This window comes from Thalassophryne amazonica, chromosome 3 (genome assembly GCF_902500255.1).
Source record: "Thalassophryne amazonica chromosome 3, fThaAma1.1, whole genome shotgun sequence".
Lineage (NCBI taxonomy): Eukaryota > Metazoa > Chordata > Actinopteri > Batrachoidiformes > Batrachoididae > Thalassophryne > Thalassophryne amazonica.
The window spans coordinates 41,668,745-41,687,934 of NC_047105.1; the positions used below are offsets into that span (position 1 = coordinate 41,668,745).

At 39.1% G+C, this 19,190-nt stretch overlaps 1 protein-coding gene across 1 annotated transcript in view; it reads right to left on the reverse strand.

Moving 5' to 3' along the window:
• LOC117506584 (ras-related protein Rap-1A) overlaps nucleotides 1-19,190 on the reverse strand; it is an 89,493-nt gene that overhangs the window by 42,052 nt on the left and 28,251 nt on the right. The window lies entirely within an intron of this gene.

Genomic DNA, 19,190 nt, shown 5'->3' on the forward strand with positions numbered 1-19,190 from the left:
GAAACCACAATAAAGAGGACACTATAAAAGTGTAAATGACAGGAATGGGCCTTTAAGGTTGAAGGAGTTATAAACTTTTTGGCACACAGTGTGTTGTAAAGTCAGCTGGGTGAGCCAACTGGGTCACTACAAGCTGGGCTCTAGAAAGACAGATTGGTACGCAGAGGCTTAGTGAGCCTGGTATGGATGGGGATTTCCGTTAATGCAGTCTGACAGTTGTTGCAAAATATAATTTTACAGGAAGTTAACAAAGTACAAACAGGATTTCCCAAAAGATTTTATCCTGTTGCTTGTATTCTATACCAATGAGATTCATAAGTCAGCTCAATAGTAGGGATGGGTATTGATAAGATTTTAATTGATATCAATGCCACTATCGATTCTGCTTATTGATACCTTTTGTGAATTTTGTACTAAAAGTAGGCTTTATAGGTTTACAGGAGTCTTAAAGTAAATAAATATGAAATTGGTCACTGTATCCTTGATCTCTGGACATAAATAAAAATAAACACAACAGTGTTTCGCTTTGAAGTTATTAATTCAGACTGGATTCTATCATTCTAACTTGACTCGGCAGAGAGCCGCGCAGCGTTTGGAGCTGTGTAAACAGAAGTGCAGTGAGTGCAGCATCCATTAAGATGAGGAGAAAGAAAAAAAAACTTTCCTTATTCAAATTCATTCCAGTAGTATTTCGCTCTTACAAGGATGCAGCAGTTTTCTAGCTTGGCAGATAGTTCTGGAGGAAGTCACTGAAGAAATTAACACATTGAAAATATGGTTTGACCGAAACAAACTGTCATTAAACCTAAATAAGAAAGGGATGAAATGGAGATGTAAGAGTCACTAGGTGTTCACAGGAAACACTTATTTCTGTATGTATGTATTTATTTATGTATGTTCATTGTTAGTTGGTTTTATATTTTTTGTTGTGTTTTTATTCAGGTTCTTTTTGTCTCTTTCTCTAAAATTGTATATAATCATTAGATTAGTTATTATTACTATTATTGTTGTGCTTGCTATTATTAATAATATATAAACAAAAATAAATTTAAAAAATATTACAATTTGTAATACATTTTACAACAACAAACGCTTGACAGCTGCAACTGCTTAATGCCAACTTAACATTGAAAAATGCCATAGACATGCTAACGTGTTAGCATTGTTCAGTTTTAAAGTTATAAAATACATCTATCAACTGTTTCAGAAGACCATAACAGGTCGTTTTAACATAAAAAAAGGTAAATAATACTCACAGCCATATGCTCTTTAGGGTTTTAGTGGGGGAAAGCAAGAGAAAAAAAATTAAACAAAGCAATGATCGAAGCACTGCTTCGATTGGTTCAAGGTTCAAAGCAAAGCCGCGCTGCACAAAAGTTGATTACAGACCTGCTGCAGGGTCTGTAATCAATGTAGAGAAATTATAATTTTCCTGACAAACACCCCCAAAAACAACGGCCACTCTGAAGGACCGATAAGGGAATCGTTAAGTAAAAAGGTTATTGATGTCGGTGGATCGAACCATTTCTTAACGATACCTGAAAGGAACCGGTTCTCGATACCCATCCCTACTCAATACTGAACCACAATTCAGACCACAAATACGAAGACAAGTGAAACAAGCTGCACTAAAATTCCCCACAGTGCAAACAACATTTAGGCATGACATGTGGCAAGTATTGAAAATGATGCAGTTAAGAGTGTACAAATCTTAAGCTATCCAACTCTCCAAAACAGAATATAAAGTTTGTGCAACAATGTATGGAAGTAAATCTGTCATCAGAGTCTGAATTTGAATTTTTAAGGTTTCATTTTTTTAGCATCAAAATCAGAGTTTGAAAATCAGGTTGAATATTTTGATGCTAAACAAATTCAACCTTAGAAATTCAACTTGAAACTGCTTAAAAAAAAAAAAAGTCAACCGTAACAATTCAAATTCAAACACTGATGGCACATATTTACTTTTATATAATGGCTGAGTGGATCCTTGGACATGGATGAATTCATCCCATTTGTGTTGCATTGCATATAGAGTGCAGCTTGGTTCCATTTAGAGTGCAAATTTGGTTCCATACATTTGGTACCATTGCAGTCTGCGCACGCACGCACATCCTTGTGTGTGCACGCTCGAGTACGTACACACACACAAAACAAATCCACTGGCTGTTAGCAGGAAGAGAGAAGAAAAGCTGGACTCATTTCTGATTTTTTTTTCCCACTGCACTAAGGACATACAGTCTTTTTTGGTAGTACAGGCACGCACAAGCGCCAACCAGGTTGTGTGTGTACGCGCGCGCGGAGGGGGGGGACACAACGACTCTCCCAAGACATAATTTGATTGAGCTAACTGACGCTGCTAATTCTTGTAAGATACACACACAAAACAAATCCACTGTGCTGTCTGTTAGGAGGAAGAGAGAAAGAAAAGCTGGACTCATTTCTGACGCGATTTTTTTTCTCGCTGCACTGAGGACATACCCAGTCGACCAAGCTGGCTGCGTGTGTGTGCGCGCACGGGGGACAACGACAGTGATCTGACTGAGCTATCTGACACTCAAAGACACACACACACACACACACACACACACACACACACACACACACACACACACACACACACACACACACACACACACACACACACACAGACTGCTGTAAGTTGTCTGGATGCATGAAGACTTGTTCACATGTGATTTTTGGCTGGACTGAAGAACTTTTTTTTTTTATGGAAGTCCGAAGTCAGTGCACAGCATCACTGGACTACATGTTACAGTGAAACACCAAAATGTAAGTCCCTTTTCTGTTGTTTGTAAATTAATAAAATATCAAATGACAAGGATCTATTTTAGCCGTTATATAACACAAATAAAGTTTTTATTAGGGGTGTCGGGGGGGGAAAATCGATTCACGTCCAAATCGCAATTGTTATTTATTATGATTCTGAATCGATCCAAAAAGTCCAAGAATCGATTTTTAAAAAGCATTTTTTAAACATTTTCTTGCTTTCTCGCTGCGTGTACTGTTTGTCAGGCAACCGCTTCCATACTACAGCGTCCCCGTGAGGGGAGGGTCCGGCGTGCTTCAAACATTCATGAGCTGCAGCTTAGCATGGCGGAGGAAGAGCTAATTCAGCCAGCACCGTCTTTGCTGAAGGCAAATGTTTGGGCACATTTTGGATTTTATCATTTGCTGCGTAAGAAGGAGCTTGACATGACTTATGCAGTGTGCAAAATCTGCAAAATGAAAGTCAAGTACTTTGGAAACACTTCAAATCCGCAAGCCCACATGCTACGCCATCACCAGGAGCTAAAAGAGGGGAGCAGCGGTATCTGCTGACTACTGACCAGCGCTTCGCTAAACTGGCAGCCAACTCTGAACGAGCAAAGCACATGAGTAAATTTACATCTACAATCACTTGATTAACCTTGTAAAGCTGCATTTTCTTAAACATAAACATTTTTTAAGTAATATTAATATTTCTCAGAGCTCTGTGAATCGAAAATCGATTCTGAATCGAATCGTGACCCCAAGAATCGGAATCGAATTGAATAGCGAGTTGTTGTACAATTCACATCCCTAGTTTTTATATTCTTTCAATGGTTCGCCTCGTTGAATGGTATGTTCCAGCTTTCACCTCATGAAATATTCGAACCATTGAACTCAAACATTCATTATTTGTATACCATACCGGACCAAAGGAGCAAAACGTGATTGGCTGAACGTTGGATGATTGAGACAGGGAGCGTTTGCTTCTCCCTGCTTTTCTATTTTTTGAGGTTGAAATTTTTTTTTGAGGTGGAATTTTTGTAGGTTGAATTTTTTGGGGCTGAATATTTTCATGCTAAACAAATTCAATCGTGGAAATTCAACTTCAAACTGATTTTGATGCTAAAAATATTCAACCTTAAAAATTCAAATTCAAACTCTGATGGCACAGATTTACTTCCATAACAATGCTGCAAACAAACCAGCCTGAATATTTGTCACTTTGTAGAGGATCAACACGACAACAGAAATAACAGAGGTGCCACCAAATACACACTGACTGTTCCAATAATTAGGGTGGTACCAAAAAAGAAAAAAGATACAGCCAAGCATTATGATACAAACACTATCAAGTTTTCTCTCCCTCATAATGATCCACCAAAAAAATTTTTTGACATGTCCTTAATTTCCCCTCAAATCCCTGTGACTATAATAACCTCCACTCCTGCAGATGTTGCTGTATGGCTGAAGCGGGTACACACTCAGATTTGGAAACTAAATCTGAAAGTAATGATATGGCTACGAATGAATGTCATTTGCCAGCTGTGGCATAGTGAAAAATCCCAAACTCAGGCAGATTGCAAATATTTTGCAGCCACACTGTATTATGTTAATACCAGGCTAATCAACTGGAAAAGAATTTCCTATCTTGGTTGCTCCAGTTTTTGATCAAGTTCAATAACACAGATTGCATGTGAATTCAGAACAAAATTTATGCCTATCCTGACTCAACACCAGAGATACAAGAATGGCTTTGAACAGGGGAATTTTTTTTTTTTTTTTGCAGACTATAAGAATTAGCATCATACTGCAGTACTATCATATTGTGGTGCAGATACAGTCAGTGCATCTGGAAAGTATTCACAGTGGTTCACTTTTTCCACATTTTGTTATGTTACAGCCTTATTCCAAAACGGATGAAACAAAAATGGAGGAAACTAGGCACCATCCCTACAGTGAAGCATGGTGGTGGCAGCATCATGCTGTGGGGATGTTTTTCAGCAGTAGGAACTGGTAGACTAGTCAGGATTGAGGGAAAGATTAATGCAGCAATGTACAGACATCCTGAATGAAAACCTGCTCCAGTGCGCTCTTGACCTCAGACTGGGGCGACGGTTCATCTTTCAACAGGACAATGATCCCAACCACACAGCCAAGATATCAAACGATTGGCTATGAAGACAACTCTGTCAATGTCCTTGAGTGGCCCAGCCAGAGACCAGACCTGAATCCGATTGAACATCTCTGGAGAGATCTGAAAATGGCTATGCACTGACGCTCCCCATCCAACATGATGGAGCTTGAGAGGTGCTGCAAAGAGGAATGGGCAAAACTGCCCAAAGATAGGTGCACCAAGCTTGTGGCATCTTATTCAAGAAGACTTGAGGCTGTAATTGTTGCTAAAGGTGCATCAACAAAGAATTGAGCAAAGGGTGTGAATACTTATGAACATGTGATTTCTTATTTGTTTACTTTTAATAAATTTGCAAAAATTTCAAAAACAACAACAACAAAAGACGTCTTTTCATGTCATCTTTACGGGGTGTTGCGAGTATAATTGAGAGGAAAATTAATTTACTCCATTTTGGAATAAGGCTGTAACATAAAATGTGGGAAAAGTGAAGTGCTGTGAATACTTTCTGGATACACTGCTTCATGACATGCATCAAATCTTGCGATCTCTGACAAATACTCAGCCTCAGCTCTACTACTAAGAAACAGACATCTCTAAATGAAAAATTGGGCTGTAGTTTGTGGATGCTTTTCAGTCTAATGCCACAGTTAGCACAGCATTGTCAGGGTGTTGCCATGAAAAGGTCTCAACCCTACACTAGGAGCAACTTGAGAATTAAAGATCTTGTACATTAAGTTGTGCACAAGCGGCTCCTTGTGGTAATGAGAACGCGATAAATGTTCTTCATTTACCCACCAGCTGACATTTTCCTGTTTGGTGGGTGGAACAAAGTTGTGTTCCCAAGCCTGTTTTTTCTAACCTTTATGGCCCGGTCACACGACACTTAACGAAGGGCAACGAAGCCCAAACGAAACAAGAAATCTGGACTTTCGTTGACTTTCATTGGCATCGTTTAACCTTCGTGCAGCTTTGTTCCTGCAGCTGGCGCTTCGTCAGGATCTTTAAACTGTTGAAAAATTTGAACTCAGAGTCCTGGAACGCAGAGATGCAGACACACTCACTGCTCCAGCAGTGGCTCCAGGCGCGTATCGTTTAAAGAGTCGAGATCAACGTTAGCTTTGGTTTAATTTTGTTTCTCTTTCGCGCTCTTGGTTCACAGGCTGTTCAGTGATAAAGCTCAGTCCACCTTTTCTCAACGAATTGTGACTCGTTTACTTTCCCCCCCTTCGGAATTTACAGCAGGCCATGGAGCAGGTGATTAGACACCCTGCAAGACTTATGACAAATGTGGGTGTGGAATCCACTAGCTTAGCGGGGGAACTGGTGCAGAAAATCCACTATGGTGATAGTGCCATTTATCTGACAGGGAGGGAAGTTCAGCAAGTTGAGACTGTGGCCTGCTTCTGTAGACGTCCATAAAAATCATAGAGGGATATGCTTTGCAAACTTAATACCCATTACTACACTGGATGATGTTGAAATTGAGGATGGCCCAATGGTTGTTCCAGCAATACCAAAGATTTCGTGTCTGCTACCTACAACTCATGTGGAATGTCTCAAACCTAAACCTACTTCGAGGCATCTTATATATGCTACTCTGGAACCAACCCTAAACCCAAACAGTTCAACTGTCAACCCCACTGAGGTCCTTAGTCTAGGTCTCATTAACATAAGATCACTATCCTCAAAATCATTGTTGATTAATGATCCAATTATTGATCATCACTAAGATATGATTGGGTAATGTGAAACCTGGCTTAAACCTACAGCTGCCCTCCCCTTAAATGAGGCCTGCCCACCAGCATACAGACTTAGTCACGTCCCTCGTGATGCAAAGCAAGGCGGGGGTGTTGCTCTTATTTATAAATCTAGGTTTAGCTTATTAGCTGTTGGGGTCACAAATATAACCCATTTGAGCATCTGATTCTCCGCTCAGGATATTACGCAATGCCAAGGTCAGAAGAATAAAAATCAGCCGTATTATTTTGTCACTGAATATAGGCGTCCTGGTCCATATTCTGAATTCTTAGATGAATTTGGTGTGTTCATCTCTAACTTGTCAACTAGTGCAGATAACATTCTGATCATTGGTGACTTTAACGTTCATATAAATAAGGCTTCTGATCCCCTCTGCAAATCATAGAAATTGTGGATGTATTGGGATTTCGGCAATGCATTCGGGACATGACGCACATTAGTGGAAATACCCTGGATTTGGTTCTCGCACGTGGTATTGCTGTCACGAATATTGACATCATGCCTCTTACATCAGTATCTCTGATCACTCACTTAAGTTTACAGTTACGGTGCCATGTTTAGTCGAACAACAACCTTATATTTCACTACGTTGATGCATCAACTCCTCAACTAAGACTGAACAGCTGGACTGCCTGATGTCTTAGCTTCACATGTGGCAAATACCCAATCAGTAGCCAGTCTTGTGGATAGTTTAAACTTAGTGCTCAAAACTACACTCGACATGATTGCGCCACCTTTGTTAAAACTGTGCTCCCCAAAACACAGTCACCTTGGTTCAATGATTACCTGCGTGACCTCAAGCATAAGGCAAGAGGTCTAGAACGTAAATGGCGTAGTTCAAAATTAGAAGTATTCCACCTTGCATGGCGTGATGCTATCTTAGACTATAAGCATGCATTACTGGCTACAAAGCAGACCTATTACTCTGATTTGATCAACAAAAACAAGCATAACTCAAAGTTCTTGTTTGACACGGTGGCAACACTTATTCATGGATAACCACCTGTAGTTCGCTCTACATTTACAGCACAAGATTTCCTGGATTACTTTGAGAAGACATTAGGTTAAACATATCCCAGCCACTACACCCTACTATTGAGGTGGGTGCCATTACTGAGGTATTACCTAGATCAGGGGTGGGCAATTCATTTTTACAAGGGGCCACATAGGGAACCTGAATTATGCCCGAGGGCCACACCATCGATAACTCTGCTGTCTCCCATTACAAATTTTACAAAAAAATGACCTATTTAATAGCTTTTATAGGTAATTTTTATTATTGTAATAATATGTAAATATTTAAATATACCTAAATAAACCTCTCTAATGATTTGCAACACACAAGCTTGACATTTTTAATATATGTAATAATAATCACAGACCTCATGAGTGCCGGACAGAGACATGCAAAGGGCCGCATGTGGCCCCCGGGCCGCGGTTTGCCCAGGTCTGACCTAGATTTACAGAATTTGAGAGCATCTCTCTAGGCATGCTGACGAAACTTGTAACATCAACAAAAACCATAACCTGTTTATTTGATCCTATACCAACAAAACTATTTAAGGACCCGTGGCCCACTCTTGGGCCGACTGTGCTGGAAATTATTAATCTAACTTCTGGATCTGTTCCTAAATGTTTCAAATATGCAGTAATTAAACCACTACTTATGAAACCTAATCTTGACCCTAGTGTATTGAAAAACCATCGGCCGATATCGAATCTATCATTTTGCTCTAAAATTCTGGAAAAAGTGGTGTCACGGCAGCTCGTGGACTATCTTACTGAGAATAATCTCTTTGAGCCACTGCAGTCTGCTTTTAGAAAATATCATTCCACAGAGATGGCTCTCACTAAAGTGCTGAATGATCTTCTGCTTGCAATGAATTCGGACACCACTATGGTTCTTGTGCTGTTAGATCTCAGTGCTGCATTTGATACCGTGGATCATCATATTCTATTTGATAGGCTGGAAAATCATTTTAGGATTACTGAGAGTGCCCTTGCATAGTTGATGTTATACTTGACGAGTTGTACTGTGTTTTGTACAGTAACACTACCTCTAACCTTGGTGACATGAAATTTGGGGTTCCACAGGGGTCCGTCTTAGGTCCTCTGCTTTTCTCCCTTTATATAGCACCCCTTGGGCACATATTGCGGCACTTCGGGATTACCTTTCACTGCTATGCTGATGATACTCAGTTAAACATGCTGATAATCTCATCCACATAAAATCCTTAGAAGATTACCTTGCATCAGTGAGAAGGTGGATGTCTAGAAACATCCTACTTTTAAACTCTGATAAGATTGAAATGATGGTTCTTGATCCAGTGAGACATCGGCATCAATTTAACCATTTAACGTTCAGCCTCGGCTCGTGTGTAATACGTCACACTGGTAAAGTAAGGAACCTTGGGGTAATTTTTGATCCTACATTGTCCTTTGACCTCCACATTAGAAATATTATGAGCTCTGCTTTCTTCCACCTGCAAAATATAGCAAAGATTCGTCCCATCATGTCTATGGCTGATGCTGAGACCCTGATCCATGCGTTTATCTCTTCTAGATTGGACTACTGCAATGTTCTATTTTCTGGCTTACCACAGTCCAGCATTAGGGGTCTCCAACTGGTTAAAAATGCTGCAGGCAGACTTTTGACATGAAGCAGAAAGTTCGACCACATTACACCCATTTTGGCATCCTTTCACTGGCTTCCTGTCCCAGTGAGATCAGATTTTAAGGTTCTGCTGCTCGTCTATAAAATTGTTCACGGACTGGCACCTCCCTACCGAGCTGACCTAATTAATTCTTACGTACCGGCCCGGGCTTTACGTTCTCAGGGTGCAGGACTACTTTGTATAGAGCTTTCTCTCATCATCCCCTGTTCTGTGAAATGATCTCCCTGAGTCAATAAAACAGTGAGATTCTGTGGACACTTTCAAGTCCAGACTTAAGATGCACTTATTTTCCCTTTTGTGTGGCTATAGCATACTGGCATGGTATAGTTCTACGCTTTTTACTCTTAATTCACTTTATTAGGAAACTGAGTGTGCCGCAGCCTCAACTTTACCTAAATTCTCGGTCTTTTACTGAAGCTTAGGGCTAGTGGCCGGCGATCACCTTAGTATTTACAGTTTTTCTTGTTGTTTAATGCTGACAAATTATACTGTATTTCTTGTCTTTCTGATGCCTGATTGTTTTTTTTTCTCTCCGTTTAAGGTGCAGCTCCATTCAGAGATGGGTGAGGTATTTGTGCTGGAGACCCTCCTGTCTTGTGCACCAACAGCATTTCCTGTATATTCGTTTTGTGAACTGTTCTGTAATTTATGTCCATAGCATGGCCCAAGCAGAGGGTCACCCCTTTGAGTCTGGTCTGCTGAGGTTTCTTCCTCAGAGGGAGTTTTTCCTTACCACTGCTGCTCTGGGGGGTTAGTAAGGTTAGACCTTACTTGTGTGAAGCGCCATGAGGCAACTCTGTTGTGATCTGGTGCTATATAAATTAAAATAACTTGAAATTGAAAATTCGTTCAGAAATCGTATGCCGTGTGACTGGGCCATTAGGCCACCACATCTGTATTGTTTTTAATTCTCAGAGGTAGATTAATACTCTCAATAAATGCTGCATGTGGCAGCATCATGGAATGTCTGACCAGCTATGTGTGTCACAATGGGTGCACTTTTTTTTCCTCTTCCAAGTGTAAGGTTAGTAAGTTAAGGCCCAAGTTAAAAAATGTGCGTGAAAGGTGTACTCACATCGTCTTCTGCAGATGGAAGTCAGTAACAACAAAAAAAGGTTCAGAAAGAAAAGTGGTCAACATCTACCAAAAACCTTGTGTAACATGAGACTTATGGCAGACCTTTGGTCCCATCTCTTCAAATATGCTTCATTGATGATATTCCAACATAACATTTTCCAACCAGAGTCATGTGAGCACTGTTTTATGAAGCATTCCACAGAACAAATGTGGTATGGTTTATTGATAAAATCTGTGGCTATGCTGTTCTTAAACTTTCTGCATCAACAAATTAAAAAGTACAGTACCCCATTTCTTCAAGTACATGTGACCTTGAAGATTTTGTTACCCATGATTCTCCTTAAAAAAAAAAAATGGAACAATGACAGCTTGTCATCATACCATCATCTTAGCACAACCATACTGATTTTCAAAATTAAGATGTTTCTTCCACATTTTCCCCAGTGATCTTGCTCAGCTTCACCAAAATTCACTGTAACATTTGCACAGCACCAATACGTTTTGTGGATTGTTTACATCTCATGATTTCTCCACAATGCGATACTCGTATAGCAGCCTTGGACGAGTCACTCTTTTTTCCAACTACTCTGCAGAGTGGTACCTAAAAATCCTAAAGCCTGATTTATGCTTCTGCATCTCTGTAATGCCATGGCCATGCAATGACATCAATGTGTGCGATAATCTTTTAAAGTTCTCCATCACGTCTTTACATATTTTGCAACAAGAACTGTGGCTTTTTCTGTATTAATCTGTCCATCGCCAAGCTTCTTTATACAACTATCAACCTCTGAACCAAAGGTAAGGTGTACAATTTCCTATATGAATTGTGGCTCATTTGAGCATTTGTTTTAGACTCCTTGTTGTGAAGTTGGTCATATTTACAGACTTTTCTGCCAAATATATTTGATCCATGATCGAAATGAAGTCAGTGTGCGCATTGCAAAAACTTTTAAAATATGACTGGAGAGGAAAGAGTGAAACCAGAAAACTGACAAATCAGTCTTTTGTGGTGTCCGATTTAGCAGGTGCGTCAGGCAATCAGAGAGCCAGGCAGAGGGCTGTGATCTAAACCCCTTTACTTCGTCACACTCATGGATATCAGAGTTCTAGCTAGGATAAAATTTTAGCATAGTGGTAATGTCGAGGGAGTGAAGCGACCGGGGGGGGGTTTTGAAAATTTAACCTAAAAATTGGCCATTCTAAGGGTACCCAAAGTGGAAAAGCCAGGTACGACAGCCCAAGTCCCTTTATCATGTTCAGAAGGGTGGGGAAGTTTGTTGAGTGGGCAATCTCATTTTGGGATAGCCAGTACATGGCCCTCAGTGAGGCAGTCGGAGTCCGTGGACATTTTTAAGTCAAGACTTAAAACCTATTTTTATTCTTTCTTATGAGTAGTTTTTATTTTGTTATGTTTTATTCTTTTACTTCTGTTTTTAATTAGGTATTTGATTTTTTTTTTTTTTTTTTTTTTTTTTTTTTATGTTGAACTGTTCTGTGTGAGGCACCTTGAGATGGCTTTTGTTGTAATTTGGCACTTTATAAGCTGATTAAATTGAAATTGAACAACATTTTATTGAGTCTTAAAGTAAATAAATATGAAATTGGTTGCTGGAGCCTTAAACTCTGGACATAAACAGAAATAAAATCTTAGTTTTTGTCAAAAGCATTTCCTTTCAGACATTATTATTGGCATGAATATCTTTCCATACCTATGAGCTGAACTCTTGCAGCTGTGCTGCATGTCAGGTTCATAAAGAATGCAGGACATCTCATTATGGGAAGAAAAAAACATTTTAGTCGATTGTAGTTTATTGTATGTATTGCAACATTTGTAAGCGGTGTCATTTTATTTAAAGCGGCAATTTGTTATGAAGTTAATTCCGAGCGGACTCTGTCTCAGCAGAGAGCCGAGCAGTGTTTGGAGCTGTGCCAACGGAACGGAGGAAGATTCTCGTTTCTTGACTACAACAAGACAAGAGTCCCAGTTAGTGACTTTAGACACAAAAGTGACTCATGATATTTTAATGGCTTTGAGAGGGGTTAAGAAGCGGACTTATCGCTTCTGAAGAGCAGCGAGTCAAAGAGCCACGAGCCATTGAATCAAAGCATTGCTTCATTGATTCACACTTCAAACTGGAGTCGCGCTGCAGAAACGGTTGATTACAAACCCGTTATGCTGTATTGAAAATAAGCGTTAACGGCCCAAAATTGTAGCGTAACGGGCCGTAACCCAAGTTTGCGCTAGCTAGAACACTGGATATGTGTGACATTTAACACCATATTACAGTGTAGTCAACAAGGTCCTGTGTCTAAACGCAGTTTGAAAAAAAATAAACGGCCGGTCTTTAAATCATGGAAATATGGTGCCCACCTTCGTCAAATTGGAGAGTGTCAATGGCGAGTGTCAATGCGTAACTTCATCCTCTGTTCCAGGGTACGTCCAGACTGTTCTGTCCAGTATATGCAAGGACTTTTTAATGGAAATGCATTGCAATTGGATGTGACGTTTTATCCATTGTGAGTGAAAATCTGTTATACAAAATCTGGTATATACAGTGTTTATTACATGGAAAACCACAGGGACTTTTGCCTTGGTCCAGTGAGTGTGACTATCCGGTTTATACGAAAACTGTTTAAGCGAGTTTTACTGTAGACCAGCCAAATGCCTTGTTTTAAGAGTTTCTCAAAAACTGCTTTCATGCCAAGACTGAACCACAGTGCCCCAATTCTGCTTCAATATTTAAAATTTTCTCAGGAGGGCCCAGCCCCACTATCAGATCACATTTCATGTCCCACTCCACTCCACATGAACAGCTTCAGCATTCTTCATTTAAATCATAAACGATGATGAAGGGCAAGTGGTAGAAGAAGCCTGCTGATCAGTAGTGTATTTACCCCTTTTTTGTGCTGGCTTCTGCTGCAACCATTGTTGGCGTACCAGAGAATAAACCAGAAAAACGTCCAAAGTAGCAGCACACACTGCAACTGACAAGGGTTGTGGGCTAAATCAATGCTGACCACCGGGGACCCGAGCAGACTGGAGCTAAACAGGAATGCAGTGGTCTTTGTAAAGGAAAAAATGGCAAATCAGAATTTGGAAAGAACCATGAAATATTAATCTGGAGTAAATTCATCTTGGGCTGTAAATCCCCAGATGCTTCATGATTCCATTACAATTCAGAGGGCTGTGATTCGATTATACAATGATTATGAAGCATCTTACTAGAGCTGCAGCTATCGATTATTTTAGTAACCAAGTATTCTATTGATTAATCGAGTAATCAGATAAAAAAGTACTTTTGCATTTTTAAACAACATCAATAGTCCAGGGCTCTCCCTAAGCAACGGCACAATGTCACCGCACCAGTTGACATTTTGCTGAAATGGCGTCTGTGAGTCAGTCTATTTCAGATGATCAGCATGGACTCTCTCTTAAAAGGCTTTATTTTACTCTGTGTAGCGTTGGAAAGCGGTAGCTTTTGGATTAGCCTTTACACAGTTTATGGCCATACTCTAGTCTTCTGTTTTTTCTGGGGACATTACAGCACCACACACAGGCCTGGCATATGCACTACAACATTAAAGGAAACTTCAAGGAACAGAATTTGCCTCAAACATTTTTTGTAATCGAATTGTTCGAGTTACTCGACTAATCGTTTCAGCCCTACATCTTACCCCTACATACAGGATTTATCCCCCCCACTGTGTGACTACTTGGTACTTTTCAAATCAAAAGTATTTGTAATGATCCATAATGAATTAATACATTCCAAGAGACTGTTTAACAGTTCAGCCATATTTGCGCCTGTGTAGCTCTCATTCACAGATTCTAAATTCTAAAACCCAGGAGGGCTGTCACCACCTCAGCCCCCTACTTCTGCACACTTTCTGTAAATACTAGAAACTTCATTTCACTTCTCAAGTATCAGTGTGTTCATCTGTTATACGATATATTTAACTGAAATTTCTGATCCAGACAAACAATGATTTATAAAGGAAAATCATGAAAATTATCAGGGGTGCCCAAACTTTTGCATACAACTGTATATAGGCCTAAAAACAATCTCTCAGCTCAAGCAGCTGCTGCAGGCCATCTCTGTGAGAAATGGAACAGACTGGTGGTTGTAATGAAACCATGAACTTTGACTGTCTCAACAAAAAAAGATAAAGCAGAAATGTAGGTTTACAGAAGACACATGAAAGTGGAGAAACTGTTTCCCTTGTGTGCATTGTGTTACAATGCACACAATTGCATTGTGCATTTGTGTTACAAAATTGATTTTCGAGGTTTGTGAATCAAATCAGAATTGTACACATCTGCATCCCAATGTGTTAAAGAATCAATTTTTTCCCCTCACTCCTAGATTCAGCCCCTGAACCCCATGGAGATGATGTGAACATTTTACATTTGTCCTTGCAGTGAGGTGATTGAATCATCCCAACATGGTGGTTAGGGGATTTTAAGTTTTTAATCTATTCATGATGTCTATGATGTCACTCTGGGGAGGATGTTTACATCGACATCATACCCTAAACCTAAAGTTCTGGTGAGAACCCTGTTTACAATGAAGACACAAATAAGTGAGTGACCCTTTCGCAAATCTTCAAATACTAATCTCCAGCCATTCTGGGAAACAGATGATCCCCTCCTACACCGTTCTGCTGAGCACACTCCAGAGTTAAATACTCAGGAAATGTGCAAGGGACCCCAAACCTTCAACTTCAATCACAAGCAGTGACTATGTGCGATTTAAAGCCTTGGCTGTGAATAATTTATATTCACTAATCCTCATCACACAGAGAACTACGCGCACAATTTGGGAGGAGCTGCTTGATGAAGAGAAGAGGGGAAAGAAGTGCTCACCTTCTATGCAAGCATCAATTCTGTACTCACTCTTGATATTCAGTAGAGTCGCATGCAGCTGGTTGCGTTTCACAAACAGCCTAAAAAGTGTAACAGGGTCAAAATGGTCATTTTTTTTCAAAATTCATTATGTAACGTATACACATGTATCCCTTTCAAATGCAACCTTCTGGATTTAATTATTCCATTTAGCTTGAGAGAAAATGCCAATTTATGTGACATAAATAAATGGAAAATATATTGGAATTCAAAAGTTTGTTGATTTTCTCAGAATTGACCTTTTTTTTTGCAAAAAAAAAAAAAAAAAAAAAAAAAAAAAAAAAAGCATTATTCAAGTTCAAGTTTATTTGGCACTTTGCAATAAAATGCTAACCCAAAGGGTGTAGGTAGAAGCAAAGCTTATACACCTACCCCTGTACAGTGAGGAAAATAAGTATTTGAACACCCTGCAATTTTGCAAGTTCTCCCACTTAGAAATCATGGAGGGGTCTGAAATTTTCATCTTAGATGCATGTCCACTGTGAGAGACATATAATCTAAAACAAAAATTAAAAAAATCCAGAAATCACAATATATGATTTTTTTAATTTATTTGTATGTTACTGCTGCAAATAAGTATTTGATCCCCTACCAACCAGCAAGAATTCTGGCTCACACAGACCTGTTAATTTTTCTTTAAGGAGCCCTCTTAATCTGCATTCTTTACCTGTATTAATTGCTCTTTTTTAAAGAATGAATAATGATTGCAGTGCGGTTTTATAATTATTTCCCCATACTTCAGTACAGTAAGCCAAGTAGGGAGCAATCAATGAACAATACAGAGTATGAAGTGCTTTGCAATCAAGAACATGCCTTACCTCATTTAGTATTGCAATACTTTAACACTTTCTTTTGAACATGTTGAATATGAACTTTCCGATTAATTCTTTCATCAATAATAATACTTAAGAACTTATTTTCTTTGACACGCTCTATGATTACCCCTTGTATATTTAACTGAATTTGTATGTCTTTCTTGTAATTTCCAACTATTATTTTAGTTTTAGACAAACTTAGTGATAATTTATTAATATCAAACCATCTCGAACTTCATCATTCCAATATGTAAATCGGACAATAATTGCTGCAGATTTTCACCTGAACAAAAGAGGTTGGTAACAGAAAAAAACAGAACTGCCTTAAACAGAGTCAAAACTTTACATAAATCAGTGTACAAAATAAATAATTTTGGTCCCAACACAGAACCCTGAGGAAGCCCACAAATGATGTTCAGATAAGAGCAGCAATCCCAGAGTTTAACAAACTGTTTCCGGTTTTGTAATTTTTAATCCAGTTCAAAGCCACCCCTCTGATCCCATATAGTTCCACCTTTTGAAATAATATGTTGTGATGTTTTGTATCAAAAGCCTTTCTCAGATCAATAAATAAACCTATTACTATTTCCCTTTGGTCCATATGACTCCTGTTCTCTTCTACTGAATCGAGCAGAGCCAGTGCAGTGCACCTACCTGCTCTAAAACCATACTGACTTTCATCCAGCAAGTTATGTCATTCTATAAATTTATCCAATCTGCTATTGTAAAGCTTTTCCAATATCTTAGAAAATTGTGACAATAGAGACACAGGCCTGTAATTTTTAAAAAGATGTTTACTACCAGATTTATCACTTTTACCACTTTCATACTGTTTGGAGCAATTCCAGTTTGAAATGATTTATTAAAAATATATGCTAATGGTTTTGCAATTTCAGTAATTATTTGCTTTACTAGTGACATATGTACATAATTGTGATCCCTTGACTTTTTACTTTTACATGTACTAACTACCTTAATAATTTCCCTTTCCTCTACTGGACCAAGAAACATTGTGTGCGGATTTCTGTCAATTAACTGCTGATTTTCCCATGTGCTGCATGGAATTTCTGCGTGGAGCTGGCCCAACATTACTAAAGAATTTATTAAAACTATCCACTTATTCAGACAATTTTCATGCAAAATCTATGAAACTGGTGTCAAAATGTTCTTAAGAACCTGTTTTTTCATAATTTACAATATTTAAAGACATCCTGGAAAAAAATGGATGGGTATCGTTAAGAAATTATTCGACGTGCAGTGGGTCTGTAATCAACCGTTTCTGCAGCGTGGCTTTGCTCTGAACCTTGAACCGATCGAAGCAGTGATTTGCAGATCGAAGCACTGCTTCGATCTGCTGCTTCGTTGATTCATTGTTTTATTTCGCTTTATCTTAATCTTTCCCTGTTAAAGCCCTAAAGACCATATGTCTGAGTAATATTTACCATTTTTGTGTTAAACCAACCTTTTATGGTCTTCTGAAACAGTTGATAGATGTATTTTATAACAGAAATAGGACCGATGCTAACGCGTTAGCATGTCTATGGCGTTTTCAATGTTAAAGTTATGGCCCAGTCACACGGCACTTAACGAAGCCCTGATGAAACAAGAAACCTGGACTTTTCGTTGGCATCGTTTAACCTTCGCGCAGCTTCGTTCCTGTAGCTGAAGCGTCGTCAGGATTTTTAAACTTGAAAAATTTGAACGAAGGGCAACGAAAACCTCAATTCATCTGTGTTTCGTTTTGCTGTCGTTCTTGACGTTTTTTAATTGTTTGTTTAGTTTGTGTCACGTTATTGTTTCTTTTGACTTTGTTTGAGCAGCTGAATGTTTTCACACAGTGCAGAAGCCGGTTTGTGAGTGCTGCTTCTACTGCTGCATTCATGTACCTTTGGAAATTACAGGGAAAACTCTGCCTGCTTGCTTGGATTTTTTTTTATCTGGGTGGGGAGTCAGGTTCAATGGGCTCAGGCACCTTATATAGGGAAGAATTAATCTTTTGTGTAGATACAATTAATTATTTTGCCACAAGCAACTGCTGAATTTGAAACAAAAAAAAAATTGTGCATTTTCCGACAGTACCTGAACACAGCGGCAGCGAGAGCAGGCTTAGTAACGTAATACAGTGATACAGCAGTGACCACAGCACACTAGAGTTTTTTTGTTTGTTTGTCTGTTTTTTTTTTTAATTGGAGCGAGCGCACAGCAGACAGTGAGGATTCTGATGATGATGGAGATGATCCCTTTTTTTTCTGGGCGAGGAACCAGAGTAGGTGGTCCAATGATGTGCACACAGTTTTCCACAGCTTCTGTTTGCAGTTTCTCCAGGACTCAGGCACTATGAGCTCCGTCCCAGCGCCGGGTCCTGGAACTCAGAGATGTAGACACACACTGCTCCAGCTGTGGCTTCAGGCGCGATTCACTTAAAGCGTCGAGATCGTTAGCTTCGGTTTTTTAAAGTTCCTCTTTCGTCCCTTTTGCGCTCTTGCTTCACAGGCTATTCAGTGATAAAGCTCTTTTGTCCACCTTTTCTCAACGAATTGTGACTTATTTTACTTTTTCCCTTCGTTCAGGAATCGTCGTGTGCCATGTGACTGGGCCATTAGTATTAAGTTGTTGCAGCTGTCAGCATGTTTGTGTGCATTTGTTTTCTGTATAATTAATGGCTCAGCATTCGTTGTCGTAAAAGAGTCAAATTGTAATTTTTTTACATTTATTTTTATTCATATATTAGTAATAACAGCAACAACAATAGTAATAACAACTCATAACTAATAATGCTGCAATACAATTTTAGAGAGACAAAAAGAACCTGATGAAACAAAACAGCATAAAAGATACAACCAACTAACAATGAAAATAAATAAATGCATAGAGAAATAAATAACCGTTTCCTGTGAACACCTAGTGACTCTTACACCTCCACTTCATCCCTGTTTTATTTAAGTTTAATGACAACTTGTTTCAGTCAAATGATATTTTCAATTTGTTAATTTCTTTACTGATTTCCTCCAGAACTATCTGCCAAGCTAGAAAACTGCTACATCCTAGTAAGGGCAGAATAC